The 22,399-nt window shown below is 35.3% G+C and overlaps 2 pseudogenes; both read left to right on the top strand.

Moving 5' to 3' along the window:
• Window positions 1–4,048: 4,048 nt before the first annotated feature.
• On the top strand, window positions 4,049–4,453 carry LOC149141695 (cysteine-rich receptor-like protein kinase 44 pseudogene; annotated as a pseudogene).
• An 8,141-nt stretch (window positions 4,454–12,594) lies between these two features.
• On the top strand, window positions 12,595–14,569 carry LOC149141694 (peroxidase 3-like; annotated as a pseudogene).
• The last annotated feature ends 7,830 nt before the right edge of the window (window positions 14,570–22,399 follow it).

Here is a 22,399-nt window from a genome sequence, read left to right as displayed (position 1 = left end):
AACATTGGGCATATGGCACGTGATTGTAACTTAACATGGGCTCTTACACAAGCTAGAATCTTGCAAAAGAAGAAAGTTACACAAGTATGGAGAAGGAAGGAAATACAGTCTGAAAGTCCCTTGAGCTCTCCAGACGATCTAAGTTTCTTTTGAGAAAACTTTGCTGAAAGAAGACAATGCATACAGTTAAGGGGAGCCTGTAATTCTTGAACATTATTGCTGAAATATATTAACAGTCACTTTTTTTTTATGAAGATCTTCTTATAGGGGAGAGATATGAAATTAAATCTGCCATAAAAGCAGAGAAGAAAAGGTTGCAGGATAGCTTGGAGATGCAAAGATTGGAAATCTTGCCAGAGGCAAAGAGAAAGAGGATATTACATGATTGGAGTGCCTAAACAAAGCAGTGAAAGAGATGAAAGGAAAGCTGATACGAAAAGGCAGAAAAGTTATGAACTCTTGAGGAAGTGTTTGGGTATGTTTGAACGCCCAGCAGTTGAAATTAAAGGGGAGTGTTGGAATATTAATTCCAACTGCAGTGCTGCCATGGAGCGAAAGTTGAACAGCGGCAGTGTACTGTTTTTGCAAAACAGCCAGTCTCCCATCGCACCGCTCTTTGCCGGACAGTGGTATTCCCCGAAGAGGCTCCGACACAATCCGCTGCTGCCACGCGTCCTCAGTACGAACCGAAAACCACCAAACTCCCGGGCATTAAGTATCGTTTGGTTTGTGTGAGTTAGGCGAGCGATATGCGTCCGATTAAGTCAACGGACCAGGATCTTTTACAAGCTGTCTGAACTTTTTGTTTGACCGCCCATTCCCCGGACAATAACGTTCAACATGGAAGGGCCTCCTGACATCGCCGTCAACCGTCCGATTGCAAGGATGACTGTCCACCATTTGATCAATAAGGAGCTCCAGGTCGTATGAGAAAATTAATTAATTGCCATGCTGAAGTACCATCGTTAATAAATTAACGTGAAGGGAAAGTTTTTATTATTATTGCCGGACAGTTTTTCCAGTGAAACCATTAATGTAATTTACGTTGGTTGGTAAATGTTGGTGAAGATATTTTCATTGACTTTAATGCACGAGAGTTGCTTGTTTTTATGGCACAAGTAAAAACAAATGTAATGTTTTTTTTTGTTGTGAGGAGGAGGTATTGCAACACAGCAGAATGCAAATGAATGTTAATCCCTCTGAAATGAAACTGGGTTCGCAGCAGCGAATAAAAACCAGGGAGATGCACAGCAGTGCATAAGATATGCATTTGTAATGTTTGGTGTGTGCTCATTTTTGCATACGAATTGAGTGTGTAATGGAATGAAGAAGAGGGCTTGCAGCAGCAAAGAAAAACAGGGGAGCACAGCAGTGCGAAACCAGAGCGAGGGTTGCGAAACCAGAGCAGGGATGAAATGAAAGGAGGGTTCGCGGCAGCGAACGGAAAACCAGAAGAGCACAAGAGTGTGGAAGAGAAGAAAGACTTGCGGCAGCAAATGAATATTTGGAATCCCTTTTTACAGGTGCTTATATTTTGTTGAAACGAATGGGAATGAAAAAGTATTTTTTTATATGTAATGTGAAAATCCAGAATTTTGAATGTAATGGAGAAATTTCACACAGGAGTGAATGTGAAAGAATTTTTATTTTACAGCAGTAAACCAAAGTAAGAATTTCTCAGCTTACAGCAGTAAATGTAAAAGTTTTTCACATAACAGTGAATGAGGATTTTACACAGTGTAAATTTTTGCTGAGACAGAGAATGAGATGCACAGCAGTGCAGTCAGTTTTTTTTTACAGCAGTAAATGTGAATGAAGATTTTACACAGCAGTGTAAAATTATTTGTAAAAGAGGCAGAGTAATTGTTTTGGTGAAATTTCTTGGTGAATCCCTCTGTTAAAGAGGAAGGTGAATCACTCCGTTAAAAAGAGGAAGGTGCTTTTCAACACAGTGTCATGGTGAATCCCTCTATCAAGAGGAAGGTGCTCTTCAGCATAGTCTCAAGTGAATCCCTCTGTTAAGAAGATGACTCTTTTGATTGTTTGTGGAACTGCATCTGAAGCAGTGTTGGTGAATCCCTCTATGTGAGGAAGACCTTTGTGTAGCAGCAATTCAGTAATCCCTCTGTTAAGAGGAATACCTTTTTTTTGTAACAGGCAGTCATATTGATGAATGCAAAGTTTTTTTTGGGGTGTAGAAAAACTCTGTTTCTCTGAGTCAAAAACAACTTCCCTGTGCAAAGATCCTGTGGCAGAAAAACAGAGCATTGTCTCTGTGTGTGTTCAGCAGGGAAAATTTTAAGAACTCCCCCTAAATTTATATATATAATAAATGGGCGAATCTCCATGGTATATAAGAAAAATGGAAGGCGATTTTATCAATAATATTATATGTATATATAATTTTTTGGCAAATCTCTCACCAAGGCATGGCGAATATTTTACTCAATTATAAAATCTTGTAAGATCTTGGTATTACCATGGGTTATCATAAACTTGGAGCTTAAAAATTACTATTAGTAATTTATAAAAATTAATAGTTGATTTTTATTTTATTTTTTATTTTAACCAAGATAAAATGTTTAACATACATTAAATTACAACATCCATTTTTACACTTGATTTACCAAACACCGAGAGGTATCAAATATTTTTTCACTCTATGCTAGTTTGCATATCATGATATTTGATACCTCTCGGGGGTTAGTAGATCCAGAGTAAAGATGGATCTATGCTGGTTTAATTCCCCCATTTAAATAGGCTACATTCTATGTGAATACCATGTGCCATTTTGGTGAATACCATGGGTCAATACCATGTGCCATTTTTATTTTTATTAATACTAATATTAGGGTTAATAATATTTTTTGGTATGGTATTAATAACAATCTAGTCCATGGTATTTGTCCCATAGTATTTTGCCCATAGGTTTCACCTAAATATAACGCATTTTTTGAGTGTTCTTAAATATAAGGTGACTTATGGAGTAAATATAAAAAAATGTTTTATTTGTTTACCATACCTCTCGTTTATTTATAATTTTATTAATTTACCATACCTCTTTTACAAATATGGTATTTGGCCCATAGGATTCACTTAAATAAAACCTCTTCCTTGAGCCTTGATAAATAGAATGAGGGTTATGGACTAAATATAAAAAGAGGTTTTATTTATTTACCATACGTCTAGTTTATTTATATTTTTATTTATTTACCATACCTTTTGAGTAAGTATAAAAAGACGTTTTATTTATTTACCATACCTCTATTTTTATTTGTTTACACCCTTGCATGTATATAAGGTGACTTATGGAGTAAATATAAAAAATGTTTTATTTATTTTCCATACCTCTCATTTATTTATATTTTTATTAATTTACCATACCTCTTTTATAAATATGGTATTTGGCCCATAGGATTCACTTAAATAAAACCTATTCTTGAAAATGGGCGAATGGATTCACTTAAATAAAATCTATTCTTGAAAATGGGCAAATGGAAGGTTGTAACTCCTAATTTCAAGGGCTAAATTTACCTTTTTTACCCTCTCCCTTAAAATAAGGTGGGCTATTTGAGGTGATTTGTAAAAATGTACTATGATACAAAATATTCGCCCACTAAAAATTTAAAACCCCTTAATTTCGCCAAAGGGCGAACATTCGCCCCTAAAATTTTCTATGGTGTTCAGTTTGTTTGTTTTTGGGATTTTACCAGAAAAATCCCCAACAGTGGTATCAGAGTATTTCCTCTGTTCAATATTTGTTTGAAATTACCAGAAATTTCCAGCAATAGCGGCTGTTTGTTTAAATGAATTTCATAGGAAACTAGAAACATGAACCAGGCTAGGAGCCCAGTTGTTCAGCAGCTGCAGTGAGAGCCCTCAAAGCCTGATGTCGGATTCCAACATTTTCCTCAGCATTGGAAATCTAAGCACCTTCGAGAGTAGGGTGGATTCATCCGACATGAAGTTGAATTGTAACGCATCTCGCCCTAGAGGTGAATGAGGTTTCAACATTGTTTACCGACGTACATTGCCAAACAGATCGTGGATGATCGTGAAGAGGTTAAAGTACTCCGCAAAGATAAAAGGAGGTACGGATTTGACCCACGAACTATGTGTCAATAGTAGTATTAAGCACCGCAACCTCCTTCCTCTTAGAGGGTACTACATCAAATTCAACGAAGATGGACAGATTAGCCAACGACTTCTGGTTTACGATTTAATGGAAAAAGGTAGTCTGGCTGACTTCCTCTTCAATTCCAAAAGATCAACTTGCCCATCATGGTCCGAGCAGTACAAAATTGCAGTGGGCATAGCCAGGGGGCTGACTTATCTCCACAAATTTTCCAGGCCAGATATCATTTACAGAGACATAAAGGCTACAAATGTGTTGTTCGACGCCCATCTCAATGCTATTGTCACAGACTTTGGTCTCGCCAAGTTGAAGAAATAAGAAGAGGATAAAAACCACTACAGCACCCAGACTGTTGGGACTCTCGGTTAGGTTGCCCTCGAATATTCTCTCTCCGACCATCTGACCATCAAAAGCGATGTATTTCTCAAAAGCGATGTATTTCTCAAAAGTTTCAGGTATTTGTATTCGTTACTCTCTAAAATTTTCGATATTTTATGGCATCTTCTATTTAACTTCCCTACATAAGAGGCATCCTAAGGAAACTGTTATGAAATTCAATTGATGAACCTATTTAATTGGTGTATAGCCAAAAAAATCTTCTATTTTATTGAATTCTTGAAGTGTTTCTATTTTTTTATTCATGTAGATGATGCTAATTTTTATGCATGAAGAATTGACCATATTTTACAAATTATATATATTTGATTTGTGGATATTTGGGTATTATGGCCATATTTTTCTGTTCTAGATGGGGAAAACTAGGACAAGTTAATGTTCTTTTATCTACTTTTGTGTGCAGATTAAAACTGTGCCATTATTTATTGAAGAAAGTGTTGATTTGATTGAAGAGAAAAGTGAAGAATGGCCTGCAAGATATCGGGTGCCCAGTGGAGCTTATGCCTTTGTTCATAGCTCATATGAAAATTTATGAAAACTATGTAATTCTTAGAAGATGTTCAAACCATGTATCTCAATCAAAATGTCTACTTCTTGTAGCATCCTAATACTCCTCTAACCCTGTATTCAAAAGTTTTTTTTTGACATTAATAATCGGTAAAAATACAAGTGATTCAACCTTGAAATGTACACTACAAAGTCAAAAGAGAATTCTTCCAAATAAAATACATGAAAACTCCAAAAGTTAAAAATCATATATTTGAGCACATATCAAGATGCTTGTTCTTTAACTCAAGATCCAACAAAAAAATAAAAATAAACCTCAATCACACCTTAATCCAAAATCATCAACATGAAACCCGCCACAGAGCCAAAAATGAATCTCCTTTTCCCAAGAATGAGAGCATCAAATGAAGCTACAAGGAGGCTACAAGAAATTATACTCCATTACATATGCCTTGATGTTCCTTGCCACTCGTATTGCAGTTCAAATTGCATGTCTTTCTTAAATTTATTGGTGTGATCATTCATGGAAGATGATCAGTAAATGAACCCCCCACTCAATTTTAGTTATAAGTCCTTGATTCATAAGTGTTCCATTATTTCCCATAATGAATTATTGAGAGTTGAGATTTTAGTGAATGTGTGTTGGGAGAATTGTTTAGCCAAGGTGAGAAAAAAAGTATATGTCCAAGTAATGGACTTAGTATGTTGCATCATAAAAATAAATAAGAAAAACAAATATGAAAAAATAAAATGACCAAGCAAAAATGACACATTGAATAATGAATCAAGTATACCTTTATTAAGCCAATGGTAACATAAAATGGCATTTTAAAACACCAAGAAGAAGCAACAAGCAGTGGGATCTTCCTCCTCCTCAGGAGGGTCCCTGATGATTCTAACTCTCTCTCTTCCCCTCCCTCCCCCACACGCACACACAAAATTCAATAATTCTCAAGAAGGTGGAACTCAAGAATTAAAGTACTATCATAAAAATACCTATGAACTCTGATGAACACTTTGGAAATCCATACCCATGGGTCCTTTTATAATTGAATTGTGGAGGAGGTTCATGCCTGTTGGACTTGACAATTTTTTGGTCACTTAAGGCAAAGTGATCTCTATGTTTCTTCATGATTTACATGCACCAAAGACAAAATGGACTAGAGCCTTTTGGAACTTAGACTTGAAGCAATGTGGACATATTTTCCTAAATCAATTATGTCGTTTTGAATGAATTTACTAACTTTCATGTCTTTGAAGGATAATGTGAAAATTGTGTTAGTTTTGTGGAGAAAACCTGTGCAATTGCATGAGTTTTATGAAGGAAACTAGCACAAATATACAAAATCTAATGTTCCATAGTTTTTCAACACTTAATTTGGTTGGTATATTAATGCCACAATTCACCTTAATGATGTTGGTTTCATTAATCACGTGTATCTTGATATGAGATAGTTTTAGGTGATAATATTCCCCCCTCGTGAGTAAGGTTAGGAGAAAATATATAGCCAAAATACATCATCGTGATATTGGAGAGAGAGAGAAAGAGAGAATGAACCAAGGATGGCTTGGGACAAAGGAGAAGAAACCACCTGCAAACCATGGTATTCTTAGAAAATTTATTGCTTTCTACAATGAGGAAGGAATGTCGCACAATCATGATATTAAAAAAATGATATACAGTAATAGATAAGAGGCTAAAGTGGTTGATTCGGTCATAACATAATCTCAAAACATGACTGGTGACGTTGTGGTTTGAAAATCAGTGATGTAGTTATCTGCATCATCCTTATGGGCATAGATAATAGTAAAGAACTTCGATGAGATGAATAATCTCTAGAACCTAATTTGAACATTTCCAAAAAAGTGTTATGATATGATGACATTAATAGCCTCATCAAACCTAACACTTTTTGACTTAGATGGTTGTTGCAAGTGTTGCAAGCTATGACTTAAGCTAATGTAGAGAGATGTTAGATTAGAAAATTAGGTAAGCCAATTGAATTAGAAGGAAATGATGAATTTCTATATCCCATATGGGGTTCACCATTCTAATGGTGATGGGAAATGATATACTATGACATTCCTAGAATGGTTGAGCGAATTTTGACAAGAATGAAAACATAAAAATTAAAAACAAGATTATCCTTTGAAATCCATAGTAGAGTAACCACGTAACAAGTGTATTGAGATATATTTTAGAAATGGTGGACAATGTTGTAAATAAAACCCCCCTTGGTCAAAGCAATTTTTGTGGTCGAGATGAGAAATAGTCCAAATATCTACTCAATGAAAGATGATCTGTTTCCCTAGGAGGACACTCAAAAAATTCCATAAATGAGTGGAGACACCTCACCCTTTTGAGTTTTATCAATATCCACTATAGAAATTAGCATAATCTCCTTTCATTTTTTTTCACAAGATGTGCCTCTACAACATTCAACACACCAAACACTGATAACACAAAATAGAGTAGGAACTTGGAAACCAAGATTTATCCCACCTTGCTTGTGGAAACCCACCATAGTTCCCAAAATGAATCTCCTTTTCCCAAGCATGAGAGCATCAAATGAAGCTACAAGGGGGCTACAAGAAATTATACTCCATTACATATGGCTCCATGTTCCTTGCCACTTGTCTTGAGTTTCAATTTTCATGTCTTTCTTAAAGTTATTGATGTGAACATTCATGGAATATGATCAGCAAATGAACCCCCTCGCTCAATTTTAGTTAGAAGTCCTTGATTCGTATGTGTTCTATTATTTCCATAATGAATTATTGAGAGTTGAGATTTTAGTGAATGTGTGTTGGGAGAATTGTTTAGCCAAGGTGAGCAAAAAGGTATCTTTCCAAGTAATGGACTTAGTATGTTGCATCAAAAAAAAACTAATATGAAAAAAGTAAAATGACCAAGCAAAAATGACACATTGAATAATGAATCAATTATATATTTATTTAGCAAATGGTAACAGAAAATGGTGTTTTAAAACACCAAGAAGAAGCAACAAGAAGTGGGATATTCCTCCTCCTCAGGATGGTCCCTGATGATTCTGAGTGTCTCTCTCCCCCTCTCCCCCGCACGCACACACAAAATTTAATAATTCTCAAGAATGTGGAGCTCAATAATTAAAGTACTATCATAAAAATACCTATGAACTTTGATGAACACTTTGGAAATGCATACCCATGGATCCTTTTATAGTCGAATTGTGGAGGAGGTTCATGCCCGTTGGACTTGACAATTTTTTTGTCACTTAAAGCAAAGTGATCTCTATGCTTCTTCATGATTTACATGTGCCAAATACAAAATGGACTAGATCCTTTTGGAACTTACACTTGAAACAATGTGGACATATCTTCTTGAATCAATTATGTCGTTTTGAATGAATTTACTAACTTGCATGTCTTTAAAGGATAATGTGAAAATTGTGTTAGTTTTGTGGAGAAAACATGTGCAATTTCATGAGTTTTATGAGGGAAACTAGCACAAATATACAAAATCTAATGTTCCGTAGTTTTTCAACACTTAATTTGGTGGGTATATTAATGCCACAATTCACCTTAATGATGTTGGTTTCATTAATCACTTGTATCTTGATATGAGATAGTTTTAGGTGATAATATTTCCCCCCTCATGTGTAAGGTTAGGAGCAAATATATAGCCAAAATACATCATCATGATATTGGAGAGAGAGAGAGAGAACCAAGGATGGCTTGGGAGAAAGGAGAAGAAACCACCTACAAAACCATAATATTCTTAGCAAATTTATTGCTTTATACAATGAGGAAGGAATCTCCCACAATCATGATATTAAAAAAATGATTTACAGTAATAAATAAGAGGCTAAAGTGGTTGATTCAGTCATAACATAATCTCAAAACATGATTGATGACGTTGTGGTTGGGAAATTAGTGATGTACATAAATGAATCATCCTTATGGCCATAGATAATAGTAAAAAACTTCTATGAGACGAATAATCTCTGGAACCTAATTTGAACATTGCCAAAAAATTGTTATGATATGATGACATTGATAGCCTCATCAAACCTAGCGATTTTTTACTTGGATGGTTGTTGCAAGTGTTGCAAGGTACGAGTTAAGCTAATGTAGAGAGATGTTAGAGTAGAACATTAGATAATCCAATGGAAGTAGAAGGAAATTATGACTTTATATATCCCATATGGGGTTCACCATTCTAATGGTGATGGGAAATGAGATATTGCAACATTCTCTGAATGGTTGAGCCAATGTTGAAAAGAATGCAAACATGAACAATAAAAACAAGATTATCCTTTGAAAACCATAGTAGAGTAACCATGTAACAAGTGTATTGAGATATATTTTAGAAATGGTGGACAATGTTGTAACTAAAACCCCCCTTGGTCAAAGCAATTTTTATGGTCAAGATGGGAAATAGTCCAAATATCTACTCAGTGGAAGATGATCTATTTCCTTAGGAGGACAAGCAATTATGGTAGGTTGAAGCCAATTTGTCACTAGGGCTTTAATGGTTGGATAGTGTATACGTAACCAAGGTGGAACTTTTAGGGATCATAGTGTTAGATAATGTGATACCAAAGTTCCTGCAAATAGCAATGATAATGTAGCCATGGGTGTCTCAATGTATATTCTTTGAACCAATTCCAATTCATAGCATGGCTACGTGAAAAGAATAATATCTAAACAAATGGTAAGTCTTTAAGTATGAGTTATGTTTCCCCCAAATACGCTCTCTCCGGCCATCTGACCGTCAAAAGTGATGTATTCAGCTTCGACATCATACTACTGGAGCTCATAACAGGGTGGAGAGCTCTGAATTCAAGCTTTGGTGATGTTGAGCACTTTCTTTTACGGACATTAAAACCAACCTGAGATTCTTGTCGTATGGTGCTCCCTCCCTAGCCCGAATCATAGCCAAAACTCCAGTTGCTCATTCAAATCACAGATAATGGGAAAAACAACAGATGAACATATGTCAAACGGAGATGAAAAGGGTAGAAGAATACCCCAATTTCAAAAAGAGACACCTTCCATGTAATTATAGTTACAATTAGTTAAAATTAATAAAACAAACTATTTTATAAATACTATTATATTATTTATAAATTATAGATTTAGATATTATATTTTTATTCTTTTTATTACATTGAGATAAATAAAATGTTTTTACTTTTTGACCAAAATTGTTGGGTATTTCATCAACTCATCAAATTTAAAGGGAAGGAAATTATAAGGCATTTGCTACTTATATTCCTCCCTATGTTGTACGGTCTTCTACTAGGTAATCTATAGGTACTAGCTAAAATGCAAGCACTAACTCATGGTTGAATGAGTGTGATTATTGGTGCTTTAATGGATGGACCTAGAACTAGGAACCTGCACCCCCCCTCCCAATCACCGAGAGAAAAACACCTTGTCCCATATGTTTTTACAAAGGATTTTAGTGTTGTAAGATTGAGAATTTTTTTCGAAAAACCATCTACTACAACCTATGTCATTCATAGTTGAGGTTTCAACAATTGTTTCCTATAACTAAAAAATTTGAGCCATTAGAGATTTTAGTATAGGTTTTATTTTTAAATGTTGTTATTGGTAACAGTTGTGCATGTTTAATTATCATGCCTCGATGTGTACATAAATCTAAAAAAAATGGTACTCATATAATCACTATACCTTGGTTCTTTCTTTCTTATTATATGATGCACTAATGCTCATATAAATATTATGCGTTGTGTCATTTCGTTTTGTTTTCTAGCACATCAATGCTTGTATAATTTTTATTCACCAACATTTTTTAATTTTATGTAAGTATGTTGGTTAATCTATAGAACTAGAGTTGCAGGTAAGGATTGAAACAACACTCCAAGGATAAAACCTTGAGAGTTGCAAAGCCAAACTCCGAAGCGACAAAATTGAATGAGACCGATTAAGCCTAGGGTTAGTGAAAGCAATGAGGTGGTTACCAAAAATTGTCTCAAGTTTTCCCAATCATCGATCCTCATACCCTAATTGCAATAATTTTCAATGAGTGACATGTAAGGAATTGCAACCAAGGTGAGTTGTGCAATACAACTATCAAACAACATCCAAAAACCTCTAACATAGACTAATATTAAATCAATACCCAAGTTAATCCTTACCTGACAAATATGATTATTGTGTGTTACACCTTAGCATGAATTGAGAATTATACTCGAAGATTCACCTATTAATGTTATGGTTGGCAGTAATGATTGCAATTGAACAAATATTTGAACAAACAAGGATAACATTTGACTTACTTATTAAAGCCAATAATGATAACTTTCATGGATGTTTGTCTTTCTCTAGGCTTGCAAATCAAACATGTTCATTCCATATGCCAATGCACATTGCTCTGGATCAAAATTCTTTGATATAAGGGGATGAGAGAAATTAAGATAAGTTGCTTATACAATATAATTAAACCATTTGGTCATCATAAATCATAAATTTAAAATGTAGGCTTAAGCTTGCAAATAGAATTGAACAGACTGGAAAGTAATATAATCCATGAAAAACCAACATAATCACAAGTTATGAACACCTACATTTCTAGGAAATATCTACTAATTGATTGTGAAAAAAGGACACTCCACCCAACCATAGTCTCCTTGTTGCACCAACTCTCACTGTAATAGAGGTCAACCCTTAAGCTAAAAATATGAATCCACAAAGGTGATTTACCTATGGTTGACTTAAGCTCTCTTCATATAGTCCAATTCCTTTATTCACAATCATTTTTTCACCTACAACAACCCCAATCCATAGCACTCTTTCACATTACCTTGTAATCCAATGAATGGGATCAATTTCACAAATCAACATTCCATTAGGCTCATGCACTTTTTTTCAAGGCTCCAACATACGATGGGCAACATACACTTTTCTTCACGGCGCCAACATACGATGGGCAACATACACTTTTCTTCACGGCGCCAACATACTATGACTAACAATTCTCACTGTTAGAATTCCAGATATTTTGACTTGTAGATAACTTTCACAATGATAATAATTATCATTACACATAGTCTTCATTCCATTCATAAATATTGCACTATAACTTAATATAATTTCTAGATGAATTATATGATTGCTTATATAACCTATAACATCTTCTTATTTCTTATGTATATGTTATTCTTTCTCATGATACAACCTTACCTTACAAGATTCCTTTTGTAATAAATGGAGTTGTCTATAATGCGACTTTTTGGAGATTCCGGTGACGGAATCCGGCTGAAGAAATTGAGGTTAAATCTTGATTTGTTGAAGTTAAAATGGTTTTTTAATTGCATATTTGGATTCAGCACCCTGAAAACCCCTGGGACGCTTTGATTATACAGAAACTAGCTATCAAACTTGCGATTCCAATAAATTGCTGCCGGATTTTGACCAAAAAACCCACCGGAAAAACTTCCAAAAAATCGCATTATAGACAACTGCCTAATAAATTGCTAGTTTATATAACTTTATAAAATGTTTATAGAATAGACGAGGCTTTTCGGATATTCGTCCAACCTTTTTCCAACATGATGGACATTGGAAATAACCCCGATCCAAGCGGTGCCTTTAAGCAAAGTCAAAGTTTACAGGTAGCATTCTCGCACTCTCATCAGAAGGTGGTGGTATTCGCAAAAGAAGGCCCACGAAGTACATTGGCGGATTCGAAAGGTTTATGCAGCTACACAGGATTCATTGCTCACCAGCGTAATGCGTGTCTTGAGGTTTACCCGAGGCGGTATGTCTTTGAATTTATCCGAAAGTCGCAAAAGGCGGTATATCATTGAATTTTTCTCCCCAAGTAGTTGCTCCTCATCCAAACGCGTGCGCTCCGACTATATCCAGCACGTCTGCGCTCTACTCCTGGGACTTCTGTTAGTGTTTTTGTCCGAGGCTGCCACAATATTCTATATGTATTCCGTTTTGGAAAGGCGTAAAAAAACAAGCACGCACCTCAGCCGCCTACCAGCACCAAAAGCGCTTTCATTCCCTATCTTATCCCACCCTTGTTACCCTGTTTATCATGGATTCCTTATCCAATCGATCAATTTCATTTCACGCTTTCAGGGGGGGGATTGACCATAATCTGCAGAGGCGCAGCAACCAATATGTCGGCCTCGATTGCCTTGCTGTGAAGCCACCGTCCGCTTTTAAGTTCATCATGCTCTTCACTCATCATTACTCGACGACCTTCACAGTAGCAATTCATTTTCTTCAATTCCATCCTTGGGAGGACTCTCAATCTCTCTGTTACAACAGCGACATGGATATCGGACCAGTTACCAGGAAATCTTTTCTTGTTTCAGTTCTCATCTTTGTTAGTGTTATCATGGCCGCCTCAGTCAACGTGGGTGCAACAAATACATCAATATCGGGGCTAACCTTGGGCTTTTACCAAAAAACGTGCCCCCACGCGGAGATCATTGTAAGAGACACTGTTGCAAAATACATGTCGAGGGCCCCTTCTCTCGCAGCTCCTCTCCTGAGGATGCATTTTCACGATTGCTTTGTTAGGGTGAGTCATCTCTTAATTGGTCTCCCCTCTCCTCCTCATTCTGTTTTCAGTTTTTTTTATGATAATCTAATGAATGTGGTCGCAGGGGTGTGATGCGTCTGTGCTATTGAATACAACGAACAGCAACCAAGCTGCTGAGAAGGACGCTATCCCAAATCTGACTTTGAGGGGATATCAAGTAATTGACGCTGCAAAGGCGGAACTCGAAAAGCAATGCCCCGCTGTCGTCTCTTGTGCCGATATTCTTACACTGGTTGCCACTGGCCAGAGATGCAGTTGATATGGTAAGTAATTGTTTGACGTCGCTTCCGTTTAAAATATTACTGCAATCAAATTAGTTCCGTTGTAATTCACTACATGGTCAATCCTTCAATGTACTAACAACTTAATGGTTAAATAACTGATGGCAGCTCGGCGGGCCGCGGTGGAGAGTACCCACAGGACGGAGGGATGGTGTGGTATCGATTCTGAACGAGGCATTGGCAAACCTTCCTCCTCCTTTTGCAAACTTGGAGCGGCTGAAGTCCTCATTTGCGAGCAAAGGTTTAAATGTGAAGGACCTGGTTGCGCTCTCTGGTGCACACACCATCGGCACTTCCCATTGCCCCGTTTTCAGTAACAGAATCTACAACTTCACCGCAAACGTAGACGTGGATCCATCGTTAGATAAATCATACGCCCAGCAGCTGAAAATAAAGTGTAAGCCAGGAGAGAATGGGAGTGAAATAGTGGAGATGGACCCTGGAAGCTTCAGGACTTTTGACAACCATTACTACGTGAATTTGAAGAAGAGAAGAGGACTGTTTGGATCAGATGCTGCCCTTCTCACTGATCCAACTACAATGGCCCTAGTAAATTCGGCAGCAATGGACTCAACGGCAAGTTGGTTTCTGTTTGAGTTTGGAAGATCGATGGAGAAGATGGGTAGAATTGGCGTTCTTACTGGAAATGAAGGACAGATCAGACGTCAATGCGCTCTGGTTAATTGATGAAGAACAGATCAGATGTCAATGCGTTCTCGTTAATTGATGAAGAATAGATCCGGAGTACCTAATACTCCATCCATGCTCACATAATTGGATTTGGGGGATGTTGTATTATAGACATCTAGGTAAAACAGCACTGTAATAACTGTGAATGCCATATTGCATGAAGCATGCATGCGTCATCCATAATCTACTAGAACTGTTCTTTCAGTTGCAATTTGGCAACAAACAAAAGTTCAATTACTTTCAATTCAGTATTTTGAGCATTTGGATCTTTCAGAAACTTTTCAATTCAGTATTTTGAGCATTTGGATCTTTCAAAAACTTTCTAAATTCTTTGAGACACTCTGAAATCATGACATGGAGGTATGAAAAATATTAAAAAAAATTGTCCAGATCCTTACTCATGCCAATATTGATAATAATTGTTATCCTACAATTAAAACAAAAGGTTGCTTCCAAATAATAGAGCAAGTTTAACAATTGTTTATCAACCTCCGCCGTTACAATTCAACCTTCACATATATCTTTTGCTCATTAAACCTCTCACTTAATGAATGTTTAATACACTATTAAATTTGAGAGAGGAGGTCTTATGATATTTTAAAAGGAGGAAAGTAACCGTTCTAAAATTTAAATGATATCTATTAACTAATTAATAATTAAAACAAAGGTTTGCTCCCAAATAATAAAGCACGTTTAATCGTTACAATTCAACCTTCGCATGATATCTTTTGCGCATTAAACTTCCCACTGAATGTGTTTAATACACTTAATTAAATTTGAGAGAGGAGGTATTATGATTATTTAAAAGGGGGATAGTAACAGTTGTAAAATTTAAATGATATCTATTAACTAATTAAAAGAGAGTGAGCTAACACGCCAGATAGCGTAGAGTAATTCGTTTGAGTAATCTGGATGATCAAGCCCATCCGATGACACCAAAAGTTTAGGCAACAGTCCACACAAATTAGATATATAAATAACTTAGGGCCAGGAAGGGCCTAGATGTCTTTCATTGGACTTCACCCAAAAACTATCAATTTACCAATTCCCTTAGATTTTAAAAAATTAAAATAAAAAAATATATTATTAAATTTTTATACTAGGATTCATGTTTATATTTTTTCCTTAAATGCAAAATATATATAAAACAAAGATAATATTAGTTTTTTATTATGTGATTTGGGTTAAAATTAAAAGTGTTTTTTAAAAAATGCATTATAGGAATATAATAATAGTTTAGGGGTTTTTGATAAATGATGTTTGGGTGTTTTGTTAAAGTATTTTTTAATGTGAAGTTATTAATTCAATTTTTTATTCAATCAGGGTGATATATTGGACATGATGAAGATGTAGTCATGACAAACTTACAAAAAAAGATAATAATTTAGTTTTAAGGTTATGGTTAAACTAAGTATAAATCCGTGTATAAGATTTTCTTATATGTGGGACAAATTGGTGTATATCACTTCTTTGTTTGTGAGGCAAAAGACTTCCATCTAAATTTGAACTTATAACTTTGTTTATGAAACAAATTGATATATAACACTTCTTTGTTTATGGGACAAAGAAGCTCCCTCTATATTTGAACTCAAAACATTTAGAAAAAAGATAGACACATTCTTAAATATTAAAAAAACTGTATAAAAAATTATAATACATTTTCTATTTTGTTGTAATATATTTATTATATTATATATTTAAAATAATAAAAATATATATATTATTAAAAAAAATTAAGTTGAATGTGCCATTCTTTCTTAATTAGTGTAGCAATGGATGCAATATCTATTATGAATTTGCTTCATTGTCATGTATTATATAAAGTTAATTTGATTAATGATTATATTTTATTCTTATTATAACTAGCACAACCACATTTACCAATGTGGTTGATATACGCCGATAGGCTTATATCAACCACATTAATAATTATTATTATGTGTATTTGATTAAAGACCAACTATTTTTAATTATTAATAACTATATAAATAATAACAACCATCGTATTCTATATTTATATATTTATGATTATTATATTAATATAATATTATATATTAAAATAATATTAAGTTACTGTATAATATTTTATTAGTATTAAGTTATTGTATAATATTTTATTTATAAATTATTTAATATAATTTAAATATTTAATAATAATAATAATAATAATAGGTGGTGGTGGTGGTTAACGTCCAGTAAGACCAAATTGGTTTATCAAACCTATAATTTTCTTAGTTCTTAATTGTCTGGCTTCTCGTCTTTCTTGGCGAGATTGGTGTTGTAGCTTTCTCTTTTTTTCTCTACAGTCTTCCTCTTCTGGTTCTTGGGACATCGGTGTCTTAGCTTCGTGATCTGTTGTGTTCGTCCTTTTGAAGATAGTCGGAGAAGAAGTTTGGTCTGGGAGATATGCTTTGCTGTTAAATGGAGATTTATTTTGTGTGGTATTCGAATCCTCATAACTGTTGATGCTTGAGGGGTTGTCGAGTTCACTTTTTTGCTGTTGGGCGAGGCTTTCCCCCTGCTTGTCTTGAGAATTGTTTCTTTCTTGCCCAATTTCTTGCGATTCAGAGTTTTCTGGAGAGTATTCTTCATTGATGACAGTGTAATGTTCTTTTTGTGCTCCTTCCCACCATGTAGATCTGTGGTGATTCTTTCTAGCAGAATTTTTCTGGGAGACTTTTGGGTTCATATTATTAACAATAATTATTTTAGTAAATGGGGTTGATATACGCATAAGGCTTCAATTGTATTCATGCCATTAATAATAATAATAATAATGATATATTTCATTTTTCATAAAATGTAAATAAATAATTAAAAAATATTTGATTTTTAATATTGTTTTTAGAAAAATATAAATATTTTTATTTTATTTTATAATTAGAAGAAGAAGAAGAAGAAATATTGCTACTAATAATTGTTAATAATAAACAATAGTTAATTAATTAAATAATACTATTAATAGTTAATTCATTTTTACATAATAATAATTAGTAATAATAATAATTAATTATTTGTCACAATGTAACGTTGGACCATGGTTGACCATGCTTAACCATGTTTGATTTTCATATCAAGACAATATTTGTCACAATGCAATGTTCAACCATGGTTGATCGTGGAAGACCATGTTTAAATTTATAAAACATGGTTGACAATGATTGACCACAGTTGACCATATCGTACTTTATAAAACATGGTTGACCATGGTTGACTATGGTTATCATATTGATACAATATTTGTCATAATGTGATGTTGTATCATGGTTGAGACAATGATTGATTTTCATATTGAGACAATATTTGTCATAATGCGACATTGGACCATGGTTGACCACAATTTATTTCATAAAATATGGTTGACCATGGTTGAAGAAATTAAACCCAAGGGACTAATATTATTAATCCAAGGTATATAAACCCTAAGATAAATATTATAAACACTACAATAAACATGGTTGACCATGGTTGATTTTGATATTGAGACAATCCTTGTCACAATGTGATGTTAAACCATGGTTGACCATGAATGAATTTCAAATCGAGAGAATATTTATCACAATGTGACATTGGATCGTGGTTGACCATGGTTGATTCTCATATTGAGACAATATTGGTCACAATGCGACATTGGACCATGTTTGACCATCATTGAATTTATAAAATAGGGTAGACAATTATTGACCATGATTGATATTATAAAACCAAAGGAATAACAAACCCTTAAGATTAATACTAAAAACCCAAGGAATATAAACCTAAGGGAAAAATATCAAAGTCGAGGAATGTGAACCCTTATATCAATAAATCCAGGGCACTAATATTATAAACCAAAGGGAATAATAAACTCAAGGGATAGAAATTATAAATCCAAAGTATATAAACCCTAACATAAATATTATAAACCCTAAAATAAACATGGTTGACCATGATTGACCATGGTTGATTTCCTTATAGAGACGATCCTTGTTACAATGCAACGTTGGACCATGGTTAACCATGGTTGACCATGATTGATTTTAATGTCGAGACAATCTTTGTCACAATATGACATTAGACCATAGTTGATCATGGTTGACTTATATATTGAGACAATCTTTGTGGCAATGTGGTATTCGACCATGGTAAACTCAGGGGAATACAAAATTAAGAGAATAATATTAAACCCTAGGAATATGAATCCTTAGGTCAATAAACCCAAGGAATTAATATTATAAATCAAAGGGATAAAAAATATAAACCCAAGCTATATAAGCCCTAACATAAATATTATAAACCCTAAAATAAGCATGGTTTACCATGATTGATTTCCATATTGAAAAAATCTTTGTGATAACGCGATGTTGGACCATGGTTGATTTCCATATTGTCACAGTTCAACATTAAAGCATGGTAAGCCCAAGGGAGTATAAACCTAAGGGGATAATATTAAACCCTAGGAATATGAACCCTTGGATCAATAAACTTAAGGGATTGATATTATAAACCCAATGGAATAATAAACCCAAGGGATAAAAATTATAAACCCAAGGTATGCAAATCCTAACATAAATATTATAAACCCTAAAATAAACATGGTTGATGATCTAGGATTTTTTTCGCTTATAGATGCATCGAAATTGACATGAGTTACAACACTTCAAAACCATAAAAACATAAGCATGAAAAATGAAGACAAAGAGACATCATCACAGAAGATCATGACATAGAGATTTTATTACGAAGTTTGTCCAATTTGGACTACATCTCTGAGCCTTGCTCAATAGTGGGGAGGCCTTCTTTTATTAAGTGGCATGAAAAGAGAGAAGTACAAGCATATTTCTACATAAACATCCTTATACCTCCAATCTGGAAGATAGCTAGAAAATGGAGAGCCTAGTTCTAGAAACAAACAGCACCACTCACTTCTTGGCAAAAACTAGTGCAAAAACGCCTACCCGAACACCCCATTCAGATAATCGGGCCTTTTGCAACCTTCTCGGAACCTCCAAAATTGTTGAGGAACGGTTCCAGCCACTTGCCAGGAGCAAGTGCCACTATCATGCTTAGCAAACCTATGCTACTCTCTGCTCTCCCCCCTTTCCTCTAGCTCAATGGTCCTTTAATAAGATGGTGGAAAAATCCCTCAAAAACTGGGCAGTTCTAACCATAGGCCAAGTTAAGCAAAAGGGTGTTTTCCAATAGAGGCTCTTGGGCCCGAATAAGGCGCGGAAACAAACCTTTTCAAATAGGGAAAACTCTATCGAACAATGAAAACAGATCGTTCGTTTGAAACCCCAAAATGGCGGACAATACAAAGAATCAGTGTTTCTCCAAACCCGTCACCTTTAACAAAGAATCAGCGTTTTTCATATTGGCACACAGACCAAGCCCAAACAACAACAGTCTACGATACACAGACCTGCCAAACTAATAAAATATGACATATAACATATCGCATCCAACAATCCCCATCGCAATCGCAATCGGTGGGAACCATCGGTGTACATACTAACCCATGTTTCAGCGCTCTGTGATATCCCACCATGATTATAAAAAACAACTTATGAAATTTCGCATCTGGAAGTCCATCACAACTCGCACTTAGTGGCTTCCATCAATGGTCAGACCCAAGTTTGCATAACACAGGCCCGATGGGTTTATTGAATATAGTTTATAAATATTGCGTCCAGGCAGTCCTATTGCAAATCACAATCGACGATTACAGCCGGACATCTTTGCAAACAAAAACCCTTTTATACGATTGTTATATGCAATATGTATCGTATTGCAATGAATTCCTTTCGGGGCCAATCCAAAACCCTCTCTCGATCTGCGATTGTGATATGCGATATCGCATTGCAACAGAGTCTTCTTGAGGCTGATTCAGAACCTCCTCTAATGTGCGATCACGATATGTGGTATCACATCACAACAAAGTCCTGTCAGATTGATTCAGAACCTTCTCCGATCTACCATCACAATATTCGATATCGCATCACAACAAAGTCCTATCGGACCGATTTATGTTTCTGTTCTTCCTCCAACCTGCGTTATGTGATATCACAATCGCATCTGAGAACGCCAGGGACGATTCTTCCTTAATTGCTCCTGCCTTTTACCGATAAGCGATATGTGGGGCCTAGTGGACCTGCCATGTCGCACTCCCTCATTCGCTGAAGCTTTTCCATGTCATATTCTTCTTACCACCTAGACTAGTCAAACTCAAACTTTGACTTGCTCTAACCTTTTCATCTAGACTCAGATTTCAGTGTCATTCATGTCGTTCGAATCAGGGAGATGAGCACTTCAATATGATGTTGAGTTCATCCAGAATCTTCCACCTTGAGTTTTGAGCCTTTCTACCATGCCACTAGTACTTTACTAAAGATCCACCTAGATCAATCCTCCCCGCTAAGAGAATATTTTGGTCCTCCAAAGGAATTAATTAATCTACAAATATTATGCACTTTGTCTGCACTGCAAGTTCCCTAATAGGTCATCCTTCCTTCTCCTTCACCTTTGTCCTTCAGAGCCATAAGTGATGAGCCAACACCTACATCCCCTGCAAAACTGTAGTACAATATCTTGCAAACTACATGTTTAGCTCTATGACCAAAATGAGCCAAGCATCCCATACTTGCCACGAGTTTATAACACATACTTTGTGGTCACGTTTACATAAAAATGGAAACAATACTCCAGCTATCAAGACAAGGCCAAACATCATTGTTGCTTCAACAAGTGATGGAAAACACATCATCACTGCAACACATGATGTACACAAATAAGGCCAAACACTATTGTTGCTTCTACAAGTGATGGAAAATACATCTTCACTTCCATAGTTTAAAATGTAACACAAAATAAGGAAAAGTACCATTGTTGCTTCAACAAGTGATGAAAAACACATCATCACTTTTACAATTTAAAATGAAACACATGAAAAAATAAGGCCATGACATTCTACCACACCTAGAAGAACCATATCTCACTTATCAAAGTAAATTCATCATCTCCTTGTGGCGCGTTCGCTGGTCGAACAACTATTTCGTCTGGTTCATGCTCGGATGCTCTTGTCCTTGCGATGCTGCTCTGGATGGAGCCTCCAACATGATCCTTCACCTTCCAGATCTGCTTGATCTTCTTCTTATTTGCCTTCTATTTAGAGGGTCTTTTATGCCTCACTTTTTTCTGTACTGTCATTCTCTTCCAACACTCAGCAAACAAATGTTTATGCAATCCACAAAAATTGTAAGTCCTTCTATGCCATGATCTACGTCCATTATTAACAATGTGATTGTAATCAAAATCAACATTAAAATACTGATATTGGTTATACCTTTTCTGTCGATCTCTGGTATGATTGTGAGAATAAGAGCTTGCCTCAGCTTTGTGTCTACTATGCATACTACCATAGGTTGATGGTGAGGTATTCCCATCATCCTCTTTCCTCGGTCATTTCAACAATGTCGTGGAAGCTTCTAACATATTTGAACATTGTCCTTTGGTGCACCCCAACCTTGCAAATTGAGGTCTTTTCTCAACCTCCAATGGCTGAGTTATGCCTTGGATATTAACACCAAGTCCTTCATCTTCCTTGTACCTCATCCTAGTAAGGAGTCTCATGTTTGTCCCTGAAATTGGTATCTCCACATTTCCAACAAAAATTAAAATATGTGAAGATGAAATTGAAGGGATTTCGACATCTTTCATCTCCATTGTCAAGTTGGAAAGAACTGATGAAGGCTTCTCATTAGTTGTCATTGATGGTTTGCTAGTTGTAATAGCGCACTTCTCAGCTTCCCTCCTAACATACCCACGTCCTATTCAACAGAGTAATTCTTA

Source organism: Pinus tabuliformis, chromosome X, assembly GCF_031772625.1.
Source record: "Pinus tabuliformis cultivar Carrire ecotype Pingquan chromosome X, CPIR1, whole genome shotgun sequence".
NCBI lineage: Eukaryota > Viridiplantae > Streptophyta > Pinopsida > Pinales > Pinaceae > Pinus > Pinus tabuliformis.
The sequence above is the reverse complement of the archived record's forward strand: the minus strand, read 5'-3'. Positions and strand labels throughout refer to the sequence as shown.